Source organism: Myotis daubentonii, chromosome 5 (genome assembly GCF_963259705.1).
Source record: "Myotis daubentonii chromosome 5, mMyoDau2.1, whole genome shotgun sequence".
Taxonomy (NCBI): domain Eukaryota; kingdom Metazoa; phylum Chordata; class Mammalia; order Chiroptera; family Vespertilionidae; genus Myotis; species Myotis daubentonii.
Genome location: NC_081844.1, coordinates 13,655,235 through 13,680,220, shown reverse-complemented (window position 1 = coordinate 13,680,220; position 24,986 = coordinate 13,655,235). Strand labels below are relative to the sequence as shown.

General features: G+C 43.3%; 1 non-coding gene across 1 annotated transcript; it reads right to left on the bottom strand.

The window, feature by feature from the left end:
* Nucleotides 1-545: 545 nt before the first annotated feature.
* On the bottom strand, nt 546-736 carry LOC132236399 (U2 spliceosomal RNA). Its single transcript, XR_009453304.1, has one exon. It is a non-coding gene; the product is annotated as a U2 spliceosomal RNA (small nuclear RNA).
* Nucleotides 737-24,986: the final 24,250 nt, after the last annotated feature.

Genomic DNA, 24,986 nt, shown 5'->3' with positions numbered 1-24,986 from the left:
TGAGGGTTGAGCCCCTACAGCCTGGGTATGTGCCCTGACCAGGAATATAACTGGCAGCCCTTCAGTGCATGGGATGATGCCCAACAAACTGAGCCACGTGGGCCAGGGCTTGTGTTTTATGATCTATATCCTGAGGCACTACTCATTAACTGACTGTCTATATTCAGGAACTGGGACTAGGAAGTTGTGGACTGAGGGAGTAACAGCTGAATGCAGCTAGCACATCAGTCTTGCTACCAGGAATGGCTAGTGTTGTATAGACCAGGGCAGAATTCACACAGAATAACACAGGAAGTGGATTTAAATTAGATGCAGAAGATATATTACCCTAACTATGCTTTGGAAAGTGCTTTCCCAATAATTTAGTATGGAAGGACTGGTATGGAGCAGCAGAATCAGAGAATAATTGAACACACATATTTTTGGTAATTTCCTTAGTCTGCATGTACACATGAATAGATTATATTTCATTCTATGTTGATTATCTTTCTGGTATATATAGTATTAGGTTTTTAAAAGTTTAAATTATTTTTTTAAAATATTAGAACCAATCAGGTAGACAGAAATGGCATGTGGTTATTATCTTGACACCTGGTTGAAGTGAGTAACTCTAAATAGGAATTATTTTCAGTTGGTGCAACCATATAATAATAGCTACAGTACATTTATCCATGCACCCAATTTAACCACATGCCAGGTACTGCACTTGATCTTAGCCAAAAGGCCGAGAAGCGATACATGCCAGGTACTGTACCAATTGTTTAGAATCTTGAATACCCATATGACCTTGCCATATTGGTAATTTTTATCAATATTTTACATTTGAGAAAATTGGTTCAGAGAGGTTCAATAATTCATATGCTTGATAAATATTTATGGAATATTCATCATTTGCAAGTTACATTTGATGAATAAGACAAGTTTATGATCTAATTTTTAGATTTTTAACATCTTTTTCTTCCCCTTTTGAGTTTTGTACTACAGGAGAAATCAAACACAGCGAACAGAGAAAGGTCAAAATGTCAGCAACGTTATTGATTAATCTTATTGGATCTTCTGTCACCTGGTCACTGACCCTGCTAGACAAGTACAGGCCTTTCTTCCTTAGGGACATGCCTCTGACACAGGGCACAGAGCAGTTCCAGGATGCTGTTCCTGCCAGCAAACCAGCAACAGAAAAGAGAAGGTCACTAAGGACTGAGCCACACACACTCAGTTCTCCCTTCCTCTCCACGCGGGCACATCACTATCTAAGAAGGGAAATAGAGAGAAGCATGAAAATTGCCCCATAGAAGTACCTCCAGGGGGAAGCATGGAGCCAAAGGGAAGGATATTGCCTCTGAACAGAATCTGGTGTGAAAGACAGACATTAAGCAAAAGAAATTATATGTGCATTTAAGTGATTATTTCCTCTGTGAAGCAGAAGAATAGGGTGCTATAGCAGTGTATAATAGGAAAATTTACCAGGACTTCCCAAGGAAGTAATATGAACGAATAGGAAGCATCTAGGCAAAAAGGGGAGAGTGCTCCAGGCAGAAGGGACATGCATGTGCGAAGGGCCTGAGGCAGGAAGTAATGTCTAATGTTTGGAGAAGCAAAACATCAATGGGCCAGCTATGAGGTGCCAGCTCTGAGGCCTTCAGTCAGCTATACTGACACCTTTATCTTGAGCTCACCGCCTCCCTAACTGTGAGCAATACATTTCTGTTGTTTATTAGCCACCTAGTCTGTGGCATTTTGTTAGAGCAGCCCAAACAGACTAAGACAAGACGGCAGAGGTAGACAGGAGCCCTACCACCGTGCAGAACTCTGTGGAGTGTAAAGGATTTTAAATTTTCTATTAAAGACAATGGGAAGTCATTAAATTGAGAATTGACATCATCAAAGTGCCCAAAATTATGCAGCCTCCGCCTATGTAGTGATGACTGGCTGTTACTAGGTTAGAATTTTTTTTAGCCAGATTAGAATTTTTATTTATTTATTTTTTTTTTAAATATATTTTATTGATTTTTACAGAGAGAAAGGGAGAGAGATAGAGAGCTAGAAACATCGATGAGAGAGAAACATCGATCAGCTGCCTCCTGCACATTTCCCACTGGGGATGTGCCCGCAACCCAGGTACATGCCCTTGACCGGAATCGAACCTGGGACCTTTCAGTCCACAGGCCGACGCTCTATCCACTGAGCCAAACCGGCTTCGGCCCAGATTAGAATTTTTAAAGAGCTTCCAATGTTCTTTGCAATCAGGTACTAATTCTGTCCTTTCCTGCCTTCTAATTTGTGCTCCGTAAACTCACAAGTGAGTTGAGAGCTTGGAGGATAATTTCGCTTCCTGATTAAGTGGTACCCAAAGTGACTTCTATATGTTCTGCAGCTTCTATAGATTCATTTTCATTTAATAGGCTGGCCTCCAACCAGCTATTTTACTTATTCATGTCTTCCTTTTGAAACTTTAATTTGGCCAAGCACTCTGGAAGCTGGAGCTTCTTATGCTTCCCGGTCTGTGATTGAGCTGGTCTGCCTTTGCGGATAGCATGTTCCAATCCATCAACATCAGTGGGAATCTGGGTCTGAGACTCGCTGCTACTGTTGCCCTGACTTCACATGAAAACAGTTCCTTCCAGTAAGGGTGCCCTCCTTTGGGGAATGGCACTGATGCCTCTTTCATTCAAAATACTACCCACGTATCATTCTAAAACGTGGGTAGAATCTGAAGGATCCTTTTTAAACTGGATGAACCAACCAGTTAACCATCTAGTATTTATGGAATATCTATTAGAAATAACACATCCAGATGCTGTGGGAAATTTCAGAGAAAAAGGTATACATTTTACTTTAATTCTGCTTACATTCTAGCTGCAGGAGAAAACACACATACATAGAATGATAACTGATAACACAAGGCAGTAGAAGATGCTTGCCAAGTAAGTGATAGCAATCCCAAACGCTCTAGGAGTGCAGGAGGTTGAGAAAGCCTATGAAGAGGATTCTTTATTGAGTAAATGGGCCTAGAGCAGTGGTTCTCAACCTTCCTAATGCCGCGACCTTTTAATACAGTTCCTCATGTTGTGGTGACCCCCAATTTCATTGTTACAAATTGAACATAATTAAAGCATAGTGGTTAATCACAAAAACAATATGTAATTATATATGTGTTTTCCAATGGTCTTAGGCGACCCCTGGGAAAGGGTCGTTCAACCTCCGTGAAAGGGTCGTTCGACCCCCAAAGGGGTCTCGACCCACAGGTTGAGAACCGCTGGCCTAGCGGGATGGATAGGATTCAAGGGGCAGATAAGGTGGCTATAGCATTCTAGATAGAAACAAATTCTTCATGAAAGGAAATGATGCACTAGGAGGGCTCAGAGTGAGGATGCGGTTATTTGGAGAAGAAACAGGATTTAAATGGTAAGAGGTCTTGGGGTCAGATTATAAAGACTTTCCATGTCAGAACATGATTAGATTAATTAGCAAATCATGCTTTGATTGTAAGGTGCTTAGAAGTGAAAGGGGCCTTAAAGATGATGCTGAGTTTCACTTTTTAAAATGAGAAAATTAATACCCAAGATGGATGTTTTACATCTGTTTCTATCACTGTATATTTTATATTTCAATTACTTCCAAAAAGCTTTGAGGTATTTCCAGTTTGCCCAGCTCGTTACTTTGGGTATAGTTCAACAAAGCAGAAAAATAATTTCAAAATCATTTCAGAGCTTCATAAAATGTTGAATATGAATGTGGCAAATACCAAAGTTTTTAGTATCCTTTATCAATCTTTCATCCTTATGTAAGCTGCAAAAAGGAGACCTTCTATTGAATATACACTAATGATTCTGACTCATGAAGAGCCACAGTGCCACTGTGAGCACTGGAGATTTTTCCTGGGTAGATCCACCCACCACAACCATTTTATCCCTTCCCCTGTGAATACCAGCCATCCTACAGGGTTCAATTTCTTTTCCACCTACTCTTTAAGGCTTATTCATCCATCCTTCCTGTTGAGTCATTCTTTTCTTAAGTATAACTTAATAAATTTTGACAAATGTATCATTGCTTTGATCAAAATTAAGAACATTTACATCATCCTAATAAGTTCCCTCTTACCCCTCCCCAGTGTAATCCTTCCCCTACCCAAGGTAACCACAGCTCTAATTCCAATAGCCACTGATTTATTATGACTATTTTTAAATCCATATAAACAGATTCATATATTGAAATGGAATTTCATAGTATATGTACTCTTTGTGTTTGGCTTCTCTCATTCAATGTAATGTTTTTGAAATCCATCCATATTGTTGTACTAGAGGCCTGGTGCACGGATTCATGCACTGGTGAGGCCCCTTGGCCTGTCCTGTGCCCTCTTGCAATCCAAGACCCCTCAGGGGATGTCGGAGAGCCACTTTCAGCCCAATCCCTGCAGGCCAGGCCAAGGGACCCCACCGGTGCATGAATCCGTGTACCAGGCCTCTAGTATGCATATACTTAGGTTAATCTCTTCCTGCCCTCCCCTCTCCCCTCTTCCCTCTGAGATTCATCAATCTTTTCCATGTTTCCATGCCTGTAGTTTTCGTTCCTGCATTGAGCATCTGCCCCCTGGTGGTCAGTGTGCATCATGCTACTGGCTGGCCGGCTGGTCAGCCAGTCACTTAGGCTTTTATATATATAGATGCATCAATAGTTTGTTTTTTATTGCTGCATAGTATTCCATGGTAGAAATATGTTATAGTTTATTTCCCTAATGATGGACATTTGGGTATTGTCAGTTTTCACTTGTAATACTTTTGTACAAGTCATTTTATGGACATACACACCAAATCCCTTGAATAGCTATTTTGGTTTGAAATTGCTGAATCATAAGCATATATATGTAACTTTATTAGACACTATCAAAGAGTTTCCCCAAGTGGCTGTACAATTATGTACTCCAAGCAGGAAAATGTAAGTATTGCAATTGCTCATCATCTTCACCAACTTTTGTATTGTTAGCCTTTTTAATTTTAGCCATTCTGAAAGTGCTAGATATTCTTTATTGGACTGAGGAAGCCCTGTCTTTTCCCAGTTTGGTAAAAATTTTAACAAGTGACCAGTGTTGAATTTTGCCAAATGCTTTTTCTGAATATATTAAGATCATTTGCCTTTCCCTTTATTCTGTTAATGTGGCAAATTACATTGATTGCTTTACAAGTGTTAAACCAGTTTATATTCCTGAGATAAACCTCATCTAATCCTTATGTATTACCATTTTTATATTATTGCTGGACCTAAATTGCTAATAATGGTTGATAACTTTTTATGTATCTATGAAGGGTATTGGTCTATAATTTTTTTACAACATCCTTGTCAAGTTTTAATATCAGGATTGCACTGGCCACATTAAATGAACTGGAAATATTCCCTCTTCCTCTATCTTTTGAAATAATATGTTTAAGATTAGTAGTACCTCATCATTAAATTTTAAAAATAATTTATTAGGGAAGACATTTACTATAGAGACAATACATTTACATTTATAGTAAAGACAGTAAAGGTGAGAGTTTCTATGTAAAGATTTGAACTACATTATTTTCTTTAACAGATCTAGAACCATTCAGATTTTCTAGTTCTTTTTGAGGTTCAATTAAGGTTTGGATTAAAAGGGAAGGAGATTAAAACTTAGGTCTGGCCCTAACTGGTTTGGCTCAGTGTATAGAGCATTGGCCTGGGGACTGAACGGTCCCAGGTTCGATTCCGATCAAGGGCATGTACCTTGGTTGCGGGCACATCCCAGTAGGGGGTGTGCAGGAGGCAGCTGATCAATGTTTCTCTCTCATCCATGTTTCTGGCTCTCTATCCCTCTCCCTTCCTCTCTATAAAAAAATCAATAAAATTATTTTTAAGAAAACCTTAGATCTGTTTTACAACATTTAAAACATTGACCTGGTTGATCTCACTTCACAGTGTCCTCCTTCTGAAGGGCCAGCTTCCTACTGGAGATTCACGGAGTTCATGGAGCAGTTAGTCACCAGCTGCTTCAGCATCTCCGGAAAGCACTAGAAGCAAGTTTCGTGACTCTCAGGCCTCAATGATGGATTCGTTTTAGCCCCATAGGATGGCATCCTGACATCAATCATGACTTATACTTGGTGCGGATCTAATCACATTTTACAGACCCTCGCTATCTAAGCCATACTCCTGGGAATTTTCTCTGTTTTCAATAAGCTTATTAAGGGCTTGACATATCCATCCTTTCATGTTACAGAACCATGGAGCCATTGCTCCTGCTTGCATTAGAGAAGTTCTATCTTACACACCACATGGGACCGTTGATTGCATCCCAGTTGTCAGCACTTTCTGGAACTGGGGGATCCCAAGGCCATCATTCTGCATCACTGACTCAGGTACTATCGCTATGAAATACATTACTTATTAATATCTCCGTCGCTGGGTTTTAAGTATTTGGAAAGCACCTAGCATACATACAATGCAGCCTAAACAAATAAAAGCAAATCTCATAGCTCCTAGTCCTGGGCTGAGTGTGGGCTCCAAGGAATGTTTGTTTTCATGTAGTTGGCTTCCAGAGCTCTGCTTCTTTATGAGGTAATCTTGGCATTTCTGTTTCCATTATAAAAATTTACTGAAGAGGACACACTGGAAGGGGAAGTGAGGAGTAGATCATAGAGGTTCTTTATAATGCAATTTGGAATAAAAGAAGAGGGGTCTGGCACAGTATTCCAATGTGCAGAGATTAAAAACAGGGCTAACTCATGTACAGAAGGAGATGAAGTAATGAGGAAAGAACAATCTGGTATGTTTAGGTGGGTTATGATGCAGTGTTCTTATGAGTTAGCAGAGCTAGCCCAGCATATGAAGGGTTTGAGAACTGCTGATCTTACTTATCTGTGTGCAAGCATGGAGGACCTCCTCTTAGAAACTACCATGGCAGAAAGGAAGACGTTGCTATCTATTGCATCTTGGGACCAACTTTCTCCGCATTTGGGGGTAAGCGTAGAGGTGAGGCAGGAGCTAATAATTTTCACCTCACCAGAGCAGCAGTCAGCTATGGACCATGAGACTGGCTGTCCTGGAACTGCTCTTTGGATTCCTGGCATCTGATTGAGATTTTAGCAAAAGTTCTTGACTGCATCCCAGAACACACTTCCTATTTTTTGTTCTTTTCAGTTAAGCTCTATGGGGACCTCTCTCTGTTTCCTTCCAAGTCTTATACCAACTCTCATATTAGCCTGTACCTATTGGTTTCAGCCTCTCAATACTATCTCACCCCAAGAATGAGCTTTTTTATATACCATCCCCTTGAATCAGCACCAAAGCAGTATCCACTAAAGTCTGAGCTTGGTCTCTAGCCCCAGAAAAAAATCACTTTGAGTCATAAGAGGTCCCATTCTGGGATGGAAGTTGAAATGGAAACCCTAGAGTCTGAGATGATGGCCAGAAATGCCATAGAACATAGTCAAGAACTGGGCAGAGAGATCATGGAAGTATTATGCCCAGATTTCAAAATCCCCCCAAGACAGAGCACTAGGGAGCCGAGTCCGATGCAAAAGCATAGAGTATTTATTCAAGCTGAGCTTGGTCCCTCTGCCTCCACCGGTGCAGCGGTAGGATGTGGGAGGGCCTCAGTCCCAAGTGAACAAAGAATTTATAGGGCTCGGGGTGGGGGGTGGAGGCACTTGGTTGATTCCGGTTGGTTGAGTGAGGGCTGGGGGCTAGTTTCCCTTGCTTTCCCATTGGCTGAGATAAGGGCAGGCTGAGTAACTGATACATTCTATGGCTTTCCTGGGAGAGGAGTTAGGGACACAGCTATCAGTTCCGTTCTGTCCCTTCAGAAGTCTACAGTCAGCATCATTAAGCAATGGACTTTTGATGGTCTAAGTCAGAGCTCAGCAAGCTTTCTGTTTTCACAAAATTGTAAATATTTCAGTGTGGTGGCTATATAGTCTCTATCACAGCTATTTAACTCTGCCAAGGTAGAATGAAAGCAGCCATGGACATTCCATAAGCAATTGGCTGTGGCTGTGTCCCAATAAAACTTTATTTATAAATATGTATCATATGCTCTGCCACTTATTAGTTACATGATCTTGACCAAGATAATCTCTCTATACCTTAATTTTCTCATCTGTAAAGCAGGATAATTATACCTACTGCTCATATTTGTTTAAGGGATTAACATATATACAAAACACTTTATACAATGCTTTGGCACATAAGCAAAATATAAATGGTAGCTGTAGGGACCGGCTATAGGGTTAAGCCTCAGACTGACCTGTTGGCAAAGCCACAAACAAGTCCCAGCTTGGAGAGCACAGCCCTCTTAGCATAATTAGGCTTGACCTTATGACGCCCCCTATATCTTCTCTGGGTAGCTAATGGGCTGTGGGAGGTGCAGCAAGTGCTGCCAAAACAAGTGAAGAATGTAACAAGAGCAATGTAACTATGGTGACCACTACCTTGTTTACCTCTGGCTATAAAATAAAGGCTCAGCTTGCCTCTGGATCTCTCTGTGACCTTAGCCAGGCACAAGAGATCCACCTAGACCCAGCTTATTCTCTTTGTCTTTTCTACATCCTTCCCTGCTCCCCCCACCCCCGCCACCTCCCCTCAGGCTCACTGAATCCTTGGCTGAGCTGGCCCAGCACAGGTTGCTGTCAGTATGATGATTCTTATCATCTAATCATTCTTGTTATTACTATCAGACCCAGAAGAGGCCACTTGTACCAATTTCTCTAATTTCCTGAGCATTTCTGTTGTCTTTTACTTCAGGCACCCTGTGTTTTGTTCTTTCTGGCTAGCCCCGGTCTCTGAGCAGATAAGTCTTGGTCAAAATGAGCCAGAAATGTGTTTTCTTGCATAGTACTAGAGAGCGTGGCTAAGCCACAGGATACCACCTGGTGGCTACAAAGACACTCACGTTAGCATAGAATTGGGTGCTTCTGCTTATCAGTGACACACTTGCTGACTCTCCTCTTCCTGGGATCTGGAAACGTCAACGGATGTTAGTTGCCCACTCTTTCCTGCAAGAGCTGGCCTTTCTGAACACAATTCTCTGACTTTCTAGACTTACACTGCCATCCTCTAAGCTTCCCTCAGCCTTTAGGGCTTGGGTCCTTGCTGGGAAATATAGTTCTATTTCTACTTTCTGAAGGGTCCTGGACCAGGGCAGACATTTACTGAGTCTCAATCCATCAGCCTTAAGGTGGTGTCCATTCTGATCTAGGTGAGCTCTCACACCCACCTAGTTGCAATTTCGTTCTCAACCTCACGGCCGTTTGGCCTACTTTCACCTGGGTTGTGGCTGTTTCTCTACTTATCCTCTAATTTCTCACCTAGGTTGGAGGTCTGCTGCCTTGAACCCAAGGAAGCTGTCTGCTGCCCTCACCAGCCACAGAAGGTTGGGTTATGCACCCCCATGCTAGTCACTAACTCAAGTCTTGACAGGTGGAGATTAATCTCCCGACCCCATCCAGTGGCAGTACAGACGGGAATGGATTGCTTATCCCATGTGACATTCCTTTTTCAGCTTCCCTTCAGGAGGAGACAAGATGAAGCAGAGATAACCCACCAACCTTTCTTAGCTGATGAAGACACTAGAAATGGAATCCAAACTTCTCCTTTAATTAATGCCATCACCTTAAACTAGTGGTTACAGAAGGAAACTGTTAAAGCATGTAGAACGGGGTTTTCAAGATATGACATGTTTCTGTTGAAGAGACATTTTTCAGGAAATTGCCCAGCTGGCATCTCTAAGACCCTCAGGGGAAGTGGGCACAGCCTTCCATTCCAGGTTCAGGCCCACAGTTCTATATGCTTGCAAATGTGGTGTTTAGTACACCAGAGGCTCTGGAAATCCAGGGTTCTGGATAATGATCATCAAAATCACAAGAAATGAGTATATAAAAACTAAATTGTTAATGGATTCATGTGCACTAAAAGATATAATTCTTACACTCCAGACAAGTGACAGGAGTATCTTTCTCTGATCTGCACAAGAAGCCAAATTATAATCAGAAGGAACGTGGGGTGGTCAATGGGCTGACTTCCAAGTTATGATGCTGAGATGGCCTGACGGAAGGAATAGCTCCCTGTACAGACTGGATACCCTTGTTATCCTCTCACTTCCACGGCTGGAGACATACCACCCATGTTAGCTTCTCAGACTCTGCCTTCCTTATGTTCCCATTACTGTCACCCCAACAGCAACCCCCAACTCATCTTTGACATATCCATTCAGTCAATCATTAACAGGTGGTGGTGGTGATGGTGCTGTTGTTGTGGTAGTGTGTGTGTGTGTGTGTGTGTAGGAGGGGGGTGCTATTATTACTGTTAACTGAATGCCAGACACAGTTCCTGACCTGAAGGAACTCATAGTGCATGGGAGAGACAGGCAGGCATACACTGACAATACTACGTCTAAGGGTCTAAGGCAGTGGTTCTCAACCTGTGGGTCGCGACCCCTTTGGGGGTCAAATGACCCTTTCACAGGGGTCGCCTAAGACCATCGGAAAACACATATATAATTACATGTTATTTTTGTGATTAATCACTATGCTTTAATTATGTTCAATTTGTAACAATGAAAATACATCCTGCATATCAGATATTTACATTATGATTCATAACAGTAGCAAAATTAATTACAGTTATGAAGTAGCAACAAAAATAATTTCATAGTTGGGGGTCACCACAACATAAGGAACTGTTAAAGGGTCGCAGCATTAGGAAGGTTGAGAACCACTGGTCTAAGGGAAGAGATAAAGATTCATACAGTGGGGCCTTGACTTACGAGTGTCCCGACTAAGGAGTTTTTTGAGATACGAGCTGTCTCTCAGCAGATTTTTTGCATTGAGTTGATAGAGTAATTTGAGTTAACGAGCTCCTTAATGAGCTCGGTCTCGGAACAAATTAAACTCGTAAGTCAAGGCCCCACTGTATTTCCAAGAGAGCAAACTTTGGAGAAATATTATGTAGTTAAATGTAGAAAAAATAAACCCAACCCTTAATCCAACTCCTTCCCTACTTTCTTCTTCCCTCCCCTCCTCACTATTTATGATTAGTATATACTCTTCTAGTTCTCTATCAATATAAATGCATCATGTAAACCTACTTTATCTTTTTTACTAAGTATTTATTATTTTGGTGTTGTTGTTGCTGTTTTTCAAATCTTTATTGTTGAAAGTATTTATTTTGTAGGGTTATTTTCCCTCATTGATCAAAATGCCTTGGACAACTTTCATGTAAGTACATGTAGGCATAGTCAGGGGTGAGAAAACTAACTTGGAGATATAAGCATTTCAATTAGGACCTTCTGCAAGTAGGTATTTAATACATTCCTTTTTGAGGGCATATACTGCAGATATAAATTTGAAACACAATTTACAGACTTGAAGGTCAATGGAGTAGCAATGTCAACTCAAGTCAGGAGAATAGCATGAGCCACAGGAAGAGAGCAAAGAGTCAGTCCAGGAAACTGAGGTGCAGTCAGCGTAGGAGTAGGAGAATCAGAGGAGTAAAATGTAACAAGAAGCAGAGAGAGGGTTTCGCAGAGACTGGAAGAAGCCAACAGCCCGAGTGGTAAAAGCTGAACAAGTGAAGTACTGCTTATAACGGAAGTGAAGGGCTTCAAAACATAAGTCCTATACTTGTCTCTGTAAAACAAGCTCAATAGGAAGAACAAGCCAGCAGAAAATGAGCAACTCACAATAGGAGGCCACGCTTCTCTAGTGCAATTTATAGTTTTATGTGTTGCCACTACCTTGATTAAGACACTCGAGGGTGCCCCTGAGTGGTGTGAAAGTTGACACTAGAAATCGAACCATGCCGTTTCACTGCAATTATTAAATCAAGGTTAACAAATCAGCTTCATCTCATGTGCCCACCCTGATAAGTTGGTTGTGGCTGCTAAGCATGCAGGGTTAAAAAATATTCTGAGGACTGTCAGGAAAGGGTACCATTTGATTAACAGCTTTTGACCTGGGTAGTATAGGGGAGTGTGAGGCTTCCCATCTTCTATTTTCCTACTGAATGATTCTCTTTCACAAAGAGGATTCGTGAAAACCACTACACTTTAAAATGGGCTCTTTGTTTTTTCTGCACATTAAGTTGATTTTGTGTTAGAAATGCAAAGCAGTCTCGTGATAGAGAGCAGAAAATGAATACGAACGAGTCTAGAAGTAAAACTTGGAATGCACAAGGAGAAAGGTGAGGCAGGGCAGAGAGAAAGATACAGGAGTGAGAGAAAGAGGACAAACAGATCAACACAAAGGTGCAGAAACAGAAAGGGAAACAGGAAGTGGGCCTCCGTTGTCTTCCCACTCTTTGCTTCCTCAAGCCTTCTTGCATTTTTCCCTTTTCTCTTCTCCATCTGGACTTTGCAACCTGGGGTCCCCCCTCCCAGGGATCCCTAAGTCTCAGATGACCTCAATGTCACAGGACAATGGCATTTAAAAGAAATCTTCTAGGTCTGGTCAGGTGATGGCCCAATGGGTTAGAACATCCTCCCATGAACCAAGAGGTTGTGGGTTCAATTCCTGATCAGGGCACATACCTAGGTTGTGGGTTCAATCCCCCGTCAGGGAGCATACAGGAGGCAACAGTTCAATGTTTCTCTTTCACATGGATGTTTCTTTCTCTCTCTCCAAAATCAATTTTTGAAAAAACAACACATAACCCTAGGATGAGGATTTAAAAAGAAAAAAAAAAGAAAATCTTCTAATCAGTGACTAAAATCTACCTCAATCTTAAATGTCTAAAACATGTACTTTTCATAGATGACAGATAAGCCATCAATTTAACCATATGTGTGGTCCCTTATACTGACCTGAACTTTTTATTTAAAACCAGCCCAGAATCACCATTTAAATTCCAGTGTTGGTCTTTGAAAATGTCCCCACACATCCAACTAGAGGGACCATAAAGTATCTATTTAACCTTTTAGCTAGGACTTTGCAGCAAATTGACTAGTTTTTTTCTGTACTAAAAGCTTTCCCCAATCATCAGTGGCCTTCTTAGTTTAATTCAATGTTACAAAAACAATCCAGGCCAGGAATGCAACAATTTCAAAACCACTGCTTGTCTTACTGTAAATTATTTATATGCTCTCAACCAGGAGACTGTGAGAAGGAGAATAGAATGAATCAGCAATTTTCTTTGCAAAGCTGTGCAGAGAATAAAAAGCATCCGCAGAGAAGGCTGAGACAGAAAGTTATATATTCTTTACTGTAGCATTTCATTTAAAACCACAAATTGGCCTACCAACTTCTGGAACTTCCCTTTAAAATGGCCAGACCACAGCCCCGGAATAGGGGTCCTAATTAGCCGGCAGTTTAATTCCTCTGTTGCTGCAAGAAATAAAACAGTGCCCTGAGAGGCATTGGAGCCTCCTGCTTTTCACCAGAGGCTTTGCCTCCTATGCAAATCCTGACTCTAAGATCCAGTCCCCCCATCTGTGTGTCATGCACCAAATGAGAGTAAGAGGACACAGTGGGACTGAAAATGCCCAGCAGGTTTCAGGAAAAGTGAAGGGTTATTATGGATGGCTGTGGTCTGGTTATTTGCATATGAGAACCTTATTATAATAAAAAAGCTTTCTGGGCTCCTGAAGCTGGATTCATTTAGGGTGCTCTGAGGGATGCTGGGGTGCTGTGAGGAACACCCCAGCTAAAGGCAGGGTGAGGCAAGGCATCCACCTTGGGCTAATGGGAGGCCAAGGACTTACGTCCCTTCCAGGAAGCAAGAACGAGGGATAATGGCTTCGGAGAGAGGCTCTTCTCATCCTACTTAGAGCACCTTCTAAAGGAGTCTGGTCTTACCCCTGTAGAGGTCATTATGAACACAGAGCCGCCTCTGGCTGGAGCAGGAGCTCTGAGGAGGCGAGCAAGAGCCTGCGGGCAGCGGTGCAAGTGGCAAGTGAGGACACACAGTTTTGTCAGATGACGTTTATTCATGAGTTCTTTCACCGACTCTTTCAACAAGCCTGCTCCACAGGCGGCCGCTGGATAGGAGGATGCAAAAACACTTAAGGAGATACAGCCTCTGTCCTCTGTGAGCCCAGCCCAGTGAGACAGCATTAGAGAGGGGGTTCTCAAACCCCGGCAGGGGCACGTGCCACACAGGGTGCCAGGGAAGCCCCCAGGCAGACCCTGCGGAGCAGCCAGGGAGGACTCCCCAGTGGGAAGGGTGCCTGAGATTTTAACGTGATTTTCTGTTTTCTTTTGAGTTCTCAAAATCTTGGGTACAGAATAGCACCATGAAAAGTTAAAGATCACTTGCACTGAGAGACAACACTTTATTTGGTGTAAATCGTTTTTCCTCCTCTGTGTGTCTGCACACGTATTACTCCACGTGCTGATTTAAGTCTTACAGCCAGAGACTGAGTGACAGGTGCTGGGCTGGGAGATGGGACACTAGGGGCAATCTGCTCTGTAACTGTAGGTCAATCATTTAACCAATCTGTCCTCGGTTCCCTCCTCTCTGCAATTCAGATGGCCTCTCTCTCTCTCTCTCTCTCTCTCTCTCTCTATCTCTCTCTCTCTCTCAGATCCCTGTCCACTCTCCCATTTTCGATCCATACAGTCAAGGGTGGTCCATTTAAAAGTCATATATATTATCCAGGCACGTAAAATTGAATTTACAATTCAATTTACTCAGTGTCCATACACGACATACTTAAAATACACAGGCATGACGTATACATAAAGATGACTGGGACTATGCTTTATGTAACTGTTTCTCTTAGACTTAAGAATCCTCTGTAGCCGTAGCTGGTGTGGCTCAGTGGATAGAGCGTCGGCCTGCGGACTGAAGGGTCCTAGCTTTGATTCCTGTCAAGGGCACATGCCTGGGTTGTGGGCTCGATTCCCAGTAGGGGGTGTGCAGGAGGCAGCCAATCAATGATTCTCATCACTGATGTTTCTGTCTCTCCCTCTTCCTTCCTCTCTCTCTAAAAATTAATAAAAATATTTTACAAAAAGAATCCTCTGTAAATAGCAACCAGAAGAAAGTAGTACTTAATACAGAAATGAACTACTGTTATGTTCGGATGAGATCACTTGGAAGGCGGACTCCTCCGAGTCGCAGCTGAACAAAGGCCACTGTCACGGAGCAGTCCGCCTGCTTCCCCTGACAGCCTCCCCGGCTGCAGTGCTTTGCGCCTGTCGTTAGCATTCGGCACCAGACCTCCCGCAGCCTGGGTCCCACGCGCAGCAGTGGCCACTTTGAAATTTCAGTGTGTTAAGAGGCATTGACTTGGGCTTGAGGAAAGTGATGGATCACGGGGGCTATTAGCTAATCGCATACACGCAGGGTGCCATCTGGCCCAGTTCTTGTTCTTAGCAGACAAGGAGTAGTGAACACAAGGGCGCGTGTCCAGGGGCACCTTTGTTTGACGTCTGCTTCAACCTTGTGGGTATGAGGATAGATAAAAGGATGCAGGCTCATGGCACAGGAGAGTGCCGTCTGGGCCTCCACCTGGCCTTTTGCTTTGGGTTCCTTGAAGCTTAAGCTTGAGGATCAATCAACTCTTTTATTTTCAGTACTTCGAAAGCAGAATTGATCAAAGAGCCTTTGATGTTAATAAGCCTGGGTCTACACAGCATGAAGTCAAATGAATCTAGGCAATTTGATTCGTAGCAATGATTGCGTAAGAAACATAGTGCACAGTCTCCCAAATTTCTTGGGAACTGAACGGTCAGATATGGCTGCCTGTGGTTTACCCATCGTCTCCAGTGATGCGGCAGAAAAGCCCTTTAAAATGTTTGCCACTAACGAATGCAGACGGTTTGCCTCTGCACTCAGCTGAAGCTGGAAATCCCAGGAAGGGACGCAGCTCTCCAGCAAATATGCTGTTCCTGGCCATTAATCCCCCCAAACAATGTCGGTTTTTTCCTGAGGTCTAATGGGATTTACTGTCGTTTACATACATCATTTTTTAAGGAGGATGGCCCTCTTTTAAAACAGGCAGCTGTAGGCTAATTTATTACATTGCTATTAATTTGATCATCTCACTAACAATTTTTATAAAGATACCCAGATGCTTCTTAGAGCCTTTTGAATATGTATGAGTTAAAGATTAATTATGTTAATCTAGGCCAACTGGTCACCTCCCCACATTTGGTTAACAGCTAGATGGGCCTAACGGGAGATTGGTTATTGGATTATTTCTTTGTGGAGGAGAAAGGAAAGGAGACAGCGTCTGATGGATTTGTAGGGCTCTCTATAGAAGACATGCTATGGCCTGAGAGCATTTAGAGGCCATTAAGTGAGGGAGCCTTCTGGAAAAACCCACCAGGTTGTTTTTTTTACCCATCCAGTCACAAGCCTTTTTATTCTGAACACGGTAAATTGAAGCCCCTATTGGAGCAAACGGCTGCCCTGTCTTGTGCTGCCCAGTTCAGTTTTAAACACAGGTCACCATCTGTGCCCAATGCTGCTGACCCAGAGATGAGTTTTTTTTACTGGGGAGCTAATATTTTTCGTTTATGTTTCTGACCATCTTAAGTGAAGGTAATGAAAAATCTGAAGGGATGGGGTGCCATCCTCAGGTCATCAATATCTTCAGGCAGAATTAGACTAATGGCCTTGGACAAATCGATGAACTCCATCATTCTGAAGTGCAGCATGTGCCAACTTGTAACGTTCTTCTCCTGGAAACTGCCTTTTCCTGCTGAATCACTCGGCTTCATCAGTGGCTCTGAAGACATTCCCTGAGGAGGACATCTGGGGACCTCCTTGAACTCACATCGTCTTGCTGCTTGTAGGGAGAGCCTTAAAGGCCCACTTCTGGATGGTAGAAGGAAGTTAGCAGGACACCCATGACAAGTGTGTTCATGATAGAATATCTGCAGGAGGCAGTGGCAGAAATTTCTAGCATTTTTCAGATAATGAGGCAACTCTGCACTGCCTAGAAGCCTTAAATATAAAGAGTTTAAGAGGAATGTCCTGACAATATAGCCCTTTATTGAAGTAGAAAATCTTAATAAGCTAAAGAGAGGGAGGCAGAGTAGGACATGGGACAGGGAAAAGGGTAGGGGCTAGCACAGGGGTGGGCAAACTTTTTGACTCGAGGGCCACAATGGGTTCTTAAACTGGACCGGAGGGCCGGAACAAAAGCATGGATGCAGTGTTTGTATGAATTAATATAAATTCAAAGTAAACATCATTACATAAAAGGGTACGGTCTTTTTTTTTTTTTTTAGTTTTATTCATTTCAAACGGGCCAGATCCGGCCCGGGGGCCATAGTTTGCCCACGGCGGGGCTAGCAGCTTGGAGTCCCAGTTGACTGGGCTTTAGATCAACCAGTGGATCAAAGACTAGTGGAAAAATCAAGGACTAGAACCCATATTTTTTAAGTAGACTTTATTTTTCAGAGCAGTTGTGGATTCACAGCAAAATTGACAAGTATAGAGGTTTCCCATATGCCACCTGCCCCCACATGCACAGCTTCCCTCACCAGAGTGGTATCTATATATATAAAAAGCTAGCAACCTGAACACCGTAATGACCAGAATGACCGGTCACTATAATGCCCACTGTGGCCAGCAAACAGAACTGATCAGGGGATGGGGCCGGCCAGCCAACCCCCCCTCCCCCCAGCCAGCCGCACCCCAGATCGGCATCCCCACTCTGATCAGGGGCAGGGCCAGCCAGCCAACTGCCTGCTGCCCCTCCTCCCGGCCAGCCCCAACTCTGATCAGCCCCCACCTCCCCGATCAGCCCACACACCCTCCCCTCAGCCAGCTCCACCCCCAATTGTCCTCACACACACCAATCAGGGGTGGGGCTGGCTAGCCAACCTCCCATGGCCCCTCCCCTGGCTGCTGACCACAGATCGGCTCCTCCCACCCCATTTGGGAGCAAAGCCAGCTGGCCCACTGCCCAGAGGCCCCTCCCCACAGTTGGCCCTGCCCCAATCAGCCCTCCCCACCCCAATTGGGGGGCAAGGCCTGCCGGCCAATTGCCCACAGCCCCTCCCCCCAGCTGGCCAGGCCCTAATTGGGCCCCAATCGGGGTAGGGTGGCCAGCTAACCTCCCGCTTTCTCCTCCTCCCAATAGGCCTGGCCCCAATCCACCCCGATTGGGGCCAGGCCAGTCAGATCCCACCCATGCACGAATTTGTGCACTGGGCCTCTAGTATTTGTTATAAATGATGAACCTACATAGATACGTCATTATCCCCAAAGTCTATACTTTACATTAGGGTTTACTCTTGGTGTTGTACATTCTATGGGTTTGGACAAATGTATAATGACATACACCCAGCATGGTAGTACTGAACAGAATATTTTCACTGCCCTAAAAATCCTCTGTGCTCTTCCTGTTCATCCTTTCTCCCCTTGCCGCCCCTGGCAACCACTGGTCTTTTTGCTGTTTCCATAATTTTGCCTTTCCAGAATTTATTAAAGTTGGAATATACAGTGTGTAGCCTTTTTAGATTGGCTTCTTTCACTTAACAATATGCATTGTTTCCTTCATGATCAGGGGTGGGCAAACTTTTTGACTCGAGGGCCACAATGGGTTCTTAAACTGGACCAGAGGGCGGGAACAAAAGCATGGATGGAGTGTTTGTGTGAATTAATATAAATTCAAAGTAAACATCATTACATAAAAGGGTACGGTCTCTCTTTTTTTGTTAGTTTTATTCATTTCAAACGGGCCGGATCCGGCCCGCGGGCCGTAGTTTGCCCACGGCTGCACTAGATCATTTCTGTTTAGTACTGAATGCAAGATTCCATTGTCTGTTTATATCAGAGTTTATTTATCCATTCTCCTTGTGAAGGACATCTTGGTTGTTTCCAAGTTTGGGCAATTATGAATAAAGCTGCTATAAGCATTTGTGTGCAAGTTCTTGTGTGGAGATAGGTTTTCAGCTCCTTTGAGAACTGGCATTTTTTTACTCCCAATTAAGTTCTCCTTCATAATGACCTGGATTTCCTCTTATATCACTTCCCTATGGAAGCCCATGACTTACAATATCTCTCCCTTTGGATCTATGACATCTTAAATTCAACAGGAAGAAAATTTCTGATCATCCATTCTAGATCCTTTATTTTACAGAAATGAAATACAGACCAGAGAGATTAAAGTGTTTGCCCAAAGGGCATAGCTGGAAACTGGACCTCTGACTCCAGGGCTGATGTACTCCCACACACAGTGCCACCCACCCTCTATGAAAGGGTTCCAGAGCCTTCTGTCCTAGGGGTTTTTAACTGAAGTTACCCGTGTGGGATGCTGTAAATGTGGTCCTGTATGGAGCTAAGAGGAGGGCCAAGTCCAGAGGACCTCACCCGACAAAGGCAATTTCTGCTACCTCTTTCCGGAATGCTACGATAGTATTTAATTTCTTCTTATGGAGATAGCTAAGGCAAAGACTTCAGTCTTAGTTTATGAATGAGGAATCCAGGTCATAGAAAGTGACACAGCAGAACCAGGGCCAGAGTCTTCTGCAATGAATGGAGCAACTCCTGCTCCTTCCTAAAGGCTGGAAGGGAGAACCCTCTTCCCCGTATTTGATAAGCTAAAGTGTTCTCTCTGTGCATTTGCTGCAGGGAGACGTTTTCCATGGAGGAATCACAGCTCTGCAGATCCCCTGCCTTCCCCTGGCTGCAGGCTAACTGGATAAGCATGTTGTATATGTTGGTATCCAAGTCCCTAACCCATGGTACTGAAATTATTTGTTTATAGGTCTTCTCTTAATCCTATATAATAAAAGGCTAATATGCAAATTGCCCCCTTGGGAGTTCTACTGGGAGTTTGATTGCTCACTATGACGTGTGCTGACCACCAAGGGGCAGCACAGAACGTGGCAGGCGACCAGCGGCTGTGGCAGAGTGCTGAGGGATCAAGGGAAGGAGGAGGCAGAGAGGCTGGGAGCCGGGGTCGGGGGGAGGAGATCATGTGGTGGCAGCATGTGGTTGGCAAGGGAAGAAGGAAGGAGAGGGGAAGGCAGGGAACTTGATTGGCCCTGATCACCAGCCAGGCCTAGGAGCTTACCCGTGCACGAATTTTGTGCACTGGGCCTCTAGTTAGACTATAAGATCCATGAGGACAAAGCCACAAAACAATCAGTAAATACGTGCTGAATGGCATATATGTATGACCTAGAAACTATTGTTTTTGAAAAATGCTAACTACTGGAAAACTGGGATAAAATGTGATTATTTTATATAACTTCATGTCGTGTGTGTGTGTGTGTGTGTGTGTGTGTGTGTGTGTGTATTGTTTGGGTCATTACAGCTGTTTCATCGGGAATGGCTAAGATTTTAATAAATTGTTTGACTATACTTGGTCCTGAGGCTTTCCATCATAAGTAGCAGTTTTATAGATTATATGATGAAAAGGAAGGAAGTCACTAAAAGCACCAGTAGTTTCCCTGAAGAAAAGATTTAGTGTGGGTACTTAGTAAATAAGAAGAAGATTATTATGTTGAGTGTCTCAGTGCTGTCAGATTGTGGAAATAAAAAGTAGTGGAGACTGTGATGTTACAGAAATATTACTCCTAGTCACCTCCAATAGCAGAATTTAATTAGGGTGGATGGGACTTGACTGAAGTGGAGAGGGTCATAAAGGGGGAGGAGGGATAAGAGAGAGAAAAAAGGAAAAGACCATAGAGTTATAAGGATTCCTTAAATGGGTCAGCTGTTTGCCTGAACATTCTCACTGATGCTGTTACATAGAATCCTGTATCTCCAATACTTCTGATTATCAGCACAGCTAAGCTCAGTACAGATGCACTGTTAGGGTGTGTGTGTGTGTGTGTGTGTGTGTGTGTGTGTGTGTGTGCATGCCCCACATGTGTTCGAAGGTGTCTAGAGAATCATAGTAGCAAATCAATGAGCTTTATGTATTAGAAGTTCAATCCTCTGAAGTGACTCACTTCTTACCAAAAAAAAAATCTTTTTATGATTGACACATAGCCAATTCCTGTCAGCTAATGCATACATTCCCCCATGGTCTGAGAAGATAAAGAGGTTCTCTCTGAGGAGGGACATAACAATAGCTCTTTCATGATTATATGCAGAGAGAAGATAGAAATAGGATTTTGGCATTGTGAAAGGTGGTAAAGGGAAAAACACTCAAAGAGCATTGAATTTGTTAGGAAACTTTCAGTCCACCCTCTGTTGTTAGCTGACTATGTGACCTTGGGCGCTAGATGATTAATATCCATTCTACATACATTAGCTTAGAGCAACAATGCATTTCTTCTCATAAATTTCAATCTGAAATTCTCTAACAGGATTTTTCTATTATAGTCAGCTATAACATTTGCTCCTTGATCCAATAAATATTTATTGAACACCTATTACATGCCTGGCCTTGAACTATCACCATATTGTAACCTCCCCAAAGGCAGGTTCATCTTCATATTTTCTACTGTCTAATCTAGTGTCATTGAGGGCTTAGTAATGATTTGTTGGATTGAAATGAATGGGCTAATTTTATATATGCTGTTTAGTGCTGTGACACTTGGCTGTGTTAGAAACAACACAATTCTTAGAACCAGATAGGCAGGGTTCAAATCTCAGCTTTGTCACTTACCCTCATGGCAATCTTGGGCAAGTTACTCGACTCCAAAGTGCCTTCATTTTCTCCAGCGGGATTGATAATTCCTATTTCATAAGGCAGTTATTAGGATTACACTGTAAGAGGGCCCTCACTGTATCTGAAACATAATGGGCTCTTGGTAAATGGTGATCTTTTTTTTCTAAAGTCATCTAGGTTTCTGGGATCCTACCTTATAATTACTTCAATTATCATGCAACTTTCCTACTGTTGGTATGGTGCTCTGAAGGGTTAGCCCAATTCTTAGAAGCTAATTCAGGAGAACCAAGATGGCGGCATAGGTTAACGCCGGAGTTTGCTGCTTTGAACAACTACTTCAAAAGTGAAACCAAAAAAACGGAAGGGACAACACCCAGAACCACAGGAACGCTGGCTGAGTGGAAGTCCTACAACTAGGAGGAAAGAGAAACGCATACGGACACTCAGAGGAGGCGCAGTGCTGAAGTCAAATTCTGAGGTGCGGAGTGCGCGGAGCGGGCTGGCGGCGGAGGGCGCGGTTGGCGTTTTCAATCGGGAGGGAGTCGCAGACTCTGAGCTCCAGATCCAGGCGAGTCTTTAGGGACCCAGACTCAAACGGGAGAAGCGGGACTGTCTGGCTTCGGTCAGAGCAAGTGCAGCTTTCTCTCCGAGCTTTGCAGTGGGTGCTGGGACTCAGAGAGGCAGAGCCCCTTGGGACAGGACTGAGAGCCGCCATAACTGCTCTCTCCGGCCCACCCTGTTGATCCTGTGCGACCCGCCCCGCCCAAGCCCTGCACAGAGGCATTTGCCGGATAGCCTCAGGCAAAGGCTAGATTAGCACCTCCCTAGAGGACAGAAGTTCTCTCACTGCTGACACAGCTGATTCTCATAGCCACTTGACCTGGAGGTCAAACCCTCCCTGGAATTAGCTACAACAATCAAGATTTATCTATAAGACTGCGAACAAAGACCACTAGGGGGTGCACCAAGGAAGCATAACAAAATGCGGAGACAAAGAAACAGGACAAAATTGTCAATGGAAGAAATAGAGTTCAGAACCACACTTTTAAGGTCTCTCAAGAACTGTTTAGAAGCTGCCGATAAACTTAATGAGATCTACACGAAAACTAATAAGACCCTCGATCTTATATTGGGGAACCAACTAGAAAGTAAGCACACACAGACTGAAATAACGAATATTATACAGACGCCCGACAGCAGACCAGAGGAGCGCAAGAATCAAGTCAATGATTTGAAATGCGAGGAAGCAAAAAACATCCAACTGGAAAAGCAAAATGAAAAAAGAATCCAAAAATGCGAGGATAGTGTAAGGAGCCTCTGGGACAGCTTCAAGCGTACCAACATCAGAATTATAGGGGTGCCAGAAGATGAGAGAGACCAAGATATTGAAAACCTATTTGAAGAAATAATGACAGAAAACTTCCCCCACCTGGTGAAAGAAATGGACTTACAGGTCCAAGAAGCGCGGAGAACCCCAAACAAAAGGAATCCAAAGAGGACCACACCAAGACACATCATAATTAAAATGCCAAGAGCAAAAGATAAAGAGAGAATCTTAAAAACAGCAAGAGAAAGAAACTCAGTTAACTACAAGGGAATACCCATACGACTGTCAGCTGATTTCTCAACAGAAACTTTGCAGGCCAGAAGGGAGTGGCAAGAAATATTCAAAGTGATGAATACCAAGAACCTACAACCAAGATTACTTTATCCAGCAAAGCTATCATTCAGAATTGAAGGTCAGATAAAGAGCTTCACAGATAAGGAAAAGCTAAAGGAGTTCATCACCACCAAACCAGGATTATATGAAATGCTGAAAGGTATCCTTTAAGAAGAGGAAGAGGAAGAAAAAGGTAAAGATACAAATTATGAACAACAAATATGCATCTATCAACAAGTGAATCTAAGAATCAAGTGAATAAATAATCTGATGAACAGAATGAACTGTTGATTATAATAGAATCAGGGACATAGAAAGGGAATGGACTGACTATTCTTGGGGGGGAAAGGGGTGTGGGAGATGTGGGAAGAGACTGGACAAAAATCATGCACCTATGGATGAGGACAGTGGGTGGGGAGTGAGGGCGGAGGGTGGGGCGGGAACTGGGAAGAGGGGAGTTATGGGGGGGAAAAAAAGGAACAAATGTAATAATCTGAACAATAAAGATTTAATTAAAAAAAAAAGAAGCTAATTCAATGGGAAATATGCATCAGACATTTCACTGGTGGGGTATCATAAACATGTACCATGGTGCAATGGAATTGCTCTAACCTGGGAGTCAGTAAGTGCATTGAATCCTCCATCTGCCACGGCTAGCAAGCTATTATTAGTAAGCAACTTAAAATTCCCTGAAACTGAGTTTTATTGTCTGTAACTACTGGGATGAAGACCAATCTACAGCATTTATTATTTTTCATTCAACAAATATGTATTGAGAGTCTTTTCCAGTAGCAGGCATGGGAATTCATACAAGACTGAGATGGTTGCCATCTCTTTTGAGTTCATCACCTAGGCATACCATAAGGACCAAATCACCAGATGCTGCATGGTGAACACCTGGCACATACTCTGTGTCTGATAAATACCCACTGAGTGCAATCGGCCAAATGGGGGCTTTTTCAGGTCAACCTGTCTCCCATTCTCCCCTGCCACCTTACTCCCAGGAGATGAACTTAGTGTTCCTCCTACCCCACCTCAGAAAGAAGAGACAGCACAGGATAAAGATTCCCTCAGCTTTCTGTCTATTCTAGGTAGCCTCTGCTATTTCAAATCATTCAAGTGATCTCATGATTCACATGATAGAGAAATTCCATAGAAATTTAGCTTAGTTTAGTAAGTTCAGGAATTGCAGGAAATCTGGGCTGCTGGAGAAACAGGAGCTGTAGAGCTGGGCCTTTAAATCTTCCTTCCCAGGCTGGACCAGTGGGACTGGTACCTTTCAGGCAGAGAGGGGAGGTACACACACCACGGGAGGACCCGGGGACCAGCCACTGCAGTTGAGGAGTCCAGAGGTGGCAGACACTAGAATACTAATCTGCTTAGTGATGGTTGCAGGGGGTTGGGTACAGTGTTGGGTACAATGTTGATTTCTTAAAACACAATGATCATATCAGCTGATCAAATTAGTTGGTATTGTGTAGGCACGCTTGGTAATTTCCCACTTCCTTAATGAAAATCAAATCCGGATCCTTCAAGATTGCAAATGCAGAGGAGCTCTGTGTGGAGTGCAGGTGGGGCCTAGACCACAGCCCCTGCCCCTGCCACCTGAGATTCACTTGCCTTTGAGGGCTTTTTCACCAATTGCCCATCCTGGAAGCTTGATGCAAACCTCATGCATTCATAGAAATCTAACACACTGACGAGAGACTCAATAAATATTTATTTGTTCAATCAATTGAATTTTGGGGATAAAGTAGAGGTTCTTCATGTGAGTCCAAAAATGTCTAGTAATTCTGG